This window comes from Pyrus communis, chromosome 15 (genome assembly GCF_041283825.1).
Source record: "Pyrus communis isolate YQ-2024b chromosome 15, ASM4128382v1, whole genome shotgun sequence".
In the NCBI taxonomy this organism is placed as follows: Eukaryota; Viridiplantae; Streptophyta; class Magnoliopsida; order Rosales; family Rosaceae; genus Pyrus; species Pyrus communis.
This window is the reverse complement of record NC_142579.1, coordinates 33017501-33022437: the sequence shown is the minus strand read 5'-3', so window position 1 is coordinate 33022437 and position 4937 is coordinate 33017501.

Here is a 4937-nt window from a genome sequence, read left to right as displayed (position 1 = left end):
GAAGGGAACTCGTTTGTGCATCATCTTGGCAAGTTGACCACCAGGTGGAATAAGTTGAATGTTTATCGGCCACACACCATTGACGCAGCCGTGTTGATCAAGAGAGCTGAGGAAGATAAAATCTTTCAGCTTCTAGCAAGTTTGAGCTCTGAATATGAAGATCTCAGGAGTCATGTTCTCATGAATCCTGAACTGCCTTCCTTCTCAAGTGTGTGTGCCACTATCCAAAGGGAAGAAACTCGCAGACAAATCATGACTGTGGAATTAAAGTCAAATATACCAGAATCTAGGGTATATTTCTCAAATCACAAGGCTAGTGAAGAGAGGAGATATAAAGGAAAGAAACCCACTGTGAAGTGTAGCTATTGTGATAATGGTGGACATACACGAGATCATTGCTGGATTCTCCATCCTGAACTAAGGCCCAAGCATTCGAGGGACAACAACAAGAGCTTCATTAGAGGAGCACACAACTCATCACCCAAGGCAAATCATACCATGACCTCTCATTCCGAGGAAGCACAGATGTTCACCTCTAATCCGGCCATGCTGATAAATGAATTTGCTGCCTTCCTTCACAAGAAACAAGGTGGTGGGGAGAATGAAGGATCAACCAGTCATGTTGACAACAAACCAGCTGCTCTACTTGGGCAGTTTGCTGGTTTTTTGGCTGGGAAAGAAGGCGTGACACAACAAGATATTCCAGGTATCTTACGATCCTTCTCAACTGCTCTTAAAATAGGTAATATGCATGATTATTGGATTATAGATTCAGGAGCCACTGATCATATGACCAACAAGTCCACAAATCTGTATGATTTTAAAAAACTTTCACGTCCATCCCAAGTGTCAGTTGCTAATGGCAAGGGTGCCATGGTTGTAGGGAAAGGAAAAATACATTTGATCTCTAGTAATGTCGAGTCTGAGGCCCTATATGTTCCTTCATTCCCTTTTCAGCTTTTATCTGTTGGAAAAATCACAAACTCACTAAACTGTACTGCCATCTTCTCTCCAAAAACTGTGATTTTGCAGGATATCACCACCAAGAAGATGATTGGTGAAGGTTTTTTTCTAAACGGCCTTTACTATCTTTTCCAGCATGTTCAAACTCCCAAGGCTTTCCAAGTCACCTCAAGCCTGATTCAGGAACAACAACTTTGGCACCGACGCCTTGCACATCCTTCTGATAAAGTCCTATCCTTTTTGTTTCCAAACCTGTGCAAGGTTACAAGTTCTTGTGATGTGTGTCATTTTTCTAAATTCACTAGATTACCTTTCACCTCCTCTCTATCTAGGGCTAGTAACCCTTTTGAAATCGTGCATTCCGATGTTTGGGGACCAGTTCTAGAGTCCTTTGACGGATACAAATACTTTGTAACCTTTGTGGATGATTTCACAAGGATAACTTGGTTATATCTTTTGAAATTTAAAAATGAAGTGTTGGAAGTTTTTCAAGATTTTCATAGACTTGTAAACACTCAATTTGCTTCAAATATTCATGTCTTACGATCAGATAATGGCTCCGAATATATGTCCCATAACATGTCTCATTATCTAAGCACACATGGCATACTACATCAAACCAGTTGTGTTGGAACACCCCAACAAAACGGGGTAGCAGAAAGGAAGAATAGAGACCTACTTGAAAAAACTAGGGCCCTGATGTTTCACTCGAATGTGCCGAAAAAATTCTGGTCTCAAGGTGTTCTTACTGCTGCATATCTTATCAATAGATTGCCCAGTAAGGTTTTGAATTTTAAATCACCCTATGAGATCCTAAAAGGCAGACAAATCGATTTGTCACACTTACGAGTGTTCGGATGTACATGCTTTGTTCACATTCAAGCACAAAAACGTGACAAGCTAGAACCACGGGCTGCCAAATGTGTTTTCTTGGGCTACTCTTCCACTCAAAAGGGTTACAAATGTTACAATCCCGCAACTAGGAAAATGGTTGTTTCAAGAGATGTAAGATTTGAGGAACCAATGCCCTACTTCACTCAACCTCTGGACCACTCTCAAGAGGGGGAGAACATGCTTGACTTGTTTCCAATACCATATCCATGTAAAGAAGACGCAACGGGTGTCATAAGGGACCAAACACTGAATGAGGTCCATTCTCAGTCTCACAACCTGCAGAACACACCACCAGTGGCACCTGATGAACTTATCTTATATGAACCCTCAAGAAGTCCTTCCAACCAAGAGACTGCTCAACTACCAGTAGTTCAACCTCCCACAGTTCGTCGAAATCCTTCCCGTGAGAGGAGACTCCCATCCAAGTTAAATGATTATGTAACTTACAATGTCGGGCATCCCTTAACTTCTGTTATTAATTACAGCAAAGTGTCACCTTCATTTGCTGCATTCCTCAATACAGTTACTGAGACCTATGAACCTCAAAGCTTTCAAGAAGCTAAATTACATAGCGAATGGAGAGCTGCTATGGCAGAAGAGCTTCAAGCTCTTCACGAAAACAACACCTAGACCATCATGAAGCTTCCTAAAGGAAAGAAGGCTGTAGGAAGTCGTTGGGTGTACAAGATCAAGTTCCATTCAGATGGCATGATTGAAAGACACAAGGCTCGATTGGTTGCTCGTGGATTTACTCAGACTTATGGAGTAGATTACAAAGAGACCTTTGCACCTGTGGCAAAGATGAATACAGTGAGGGTGCTGTTATCTGTTGCCATTAACAATACATGGCCTCTCTTTCAAATGGATGTTAAAAATGCCTTTTTACATGGGGAACTAGAAGAAGAAGTTTTCATGAAAATTCCTCCGGGTCATCCTCAATCAAACAATCCAGACCTGGTGTGCAGACTTCATAAAGCCATTTATGGCCTCAATCAAAGTCCCCGAGCATGGTATGCCAAGCTCAGTCATGTCCTAGAGGGAGTTGGTTTCTCTCGGAGCAATGCTGATTCCTCCCTATTTGTGCGATCGGGCAAATCTGGTAAACTTGTGGTGCTTATTTATGTCGATGACCTAATTGTTACAGGTGATAATGTTTCTGAGATTAGTGCTCTTAAACAATATCTCAGTCACAAATTTGCTATCAAAGATCTTGGCACTCTTAAATATTTCTTAGGAATCGAGGTGGCACATTCCCACAAGGGCTGTTTTCTAAATCAGCGCAAGTACATCATTGATCTTCTTCATGAGGCAAACATGACAGATTGTAAACCTGCTCGGACACCTTTGAATAGCAACTTGAAGATGCAGTCTTATGGTGATCTCATTCCTAATATAAGAGTATTATCAAAGATTGGTTGGCAAGCTTATTTACCTAACTATCACTCGTCCTGATATATCATATGCTGTGAGCCTTGTTAGTCAGTTCATGCATGCTCCAAACACAGATCACATGAAGATTGTTCACCGTGTGCTTCGCTATCTGAAGGGTTCCATTGGTAGAGGGATCCTCATGCGCAATAATGGTCATACTCAGATCTCGGGATATACAGATGCAGATTGGGCAAGGAACTCTCTCGATCGCAAGTCTATCACTGGTTTTTGCACATTCATAGAGGGTAATCTTGTCACCTGGAAGAGCAAGAAACAAAGTGTGGTTGCACGCTCAAGTGCAGAGGCAGAATATCGTGTTATGGCATCAACGGCATGTGAACTCACTTGGCTCAAAACTCTACTCTCGGATCTAGGGTTTCCTCACCCGCAACCTATGTCTCTTCACTGTGACAATCAAGCAGCAATGCACATCGCATCAAATCCTGTCTTTCATGAGCGAAGTAAACACATTGAAGTTGATTGTCATTATGTTCGGAATCAAGTGCAGTCCAAGGTAATTGCTACACACTTCATTCGCAGTCATGATCAGCTAGCAGATATCTTCACCAAAGGACTGGCATTTACTACCTTTCATCATCTCCTATCCAAGCTCGGATCAATTGATCCCTTTGATCCAGCTTGAGGGGGAGTATTGGAAGAAGTTCTAGGGAAGTTCTAGGGTTAGTCTAAATCCTAGTCGGCAAGCATAGGTGTATGTATGGTAAATGGGCTGTCATAGTTGTCATAGTGGTGACAGTTGTTGATTGTCCTCACCTTTAGTTGTAGGTAAAGCATAAATCAAGGAATGTTTTCTGCTTTACTTTTCCATGTTTTCTGCTTTGCTTTTCCTTTCTTTCTGCTTTGCTTTTCCTTGTTTTCGGCTTCTGTTTCTTTTCCTTTCTTCCGCTCATTTATATGAGCTTTCCTTGTACTTGGTTTTACATAATACAAAATATAGACATTCAAAATTCAATAATACTTTTATGTCTCCTTTCCTAACTGTTCATCATATTGACAAAGGAAACCAGTCTCTTCTGTTTCAACTATTAAAATCTCTGTTTTCACTATAGACAGGTCAGGCCTGAGGTTCAAGGTTCAACTCCTACGCTGACAGAGGCAGAAGGATAATTCCAGGGAATGATGGGGGTCATATGTTTCTCAAATCACGTTTTCCACGTACACGAACAGATTAGACACATAGATGATGCATGTTGGCGTAAATCGTAGCATATATTACTAGCTGCATCTTTACAGCTAAAGTCTACAGACTCTACTCCAAGTTGGTAAGTCATAATTTCAAAACAAATAGATTATAAAGGATTTATGACAGGAAATAACAAACACACCCGTCTTGATACTAAAAAACTCTTCTCTTGAGGAGTCATGGAAGCTAAGCTTATTCTTCGTGATTTCGATCCCAGAGTGGGAGCGATAAGATGAATGTTTCAGTACGTATTTGAACTATCATCAACAAAGATAAAAGAAGAAAGAAATAAATTTTCCACACCACGGGACTTGTTTCACGGGATTCACACATTGATCAAATGAGCTTCCTGTCTGCTCAATTCATTTCCTTCTCTAATCTGCATTCGGCAGTTCTGTGTCACCAAGTGCATGAAACATTTGTTCATCACTCAAAAAAATAATCA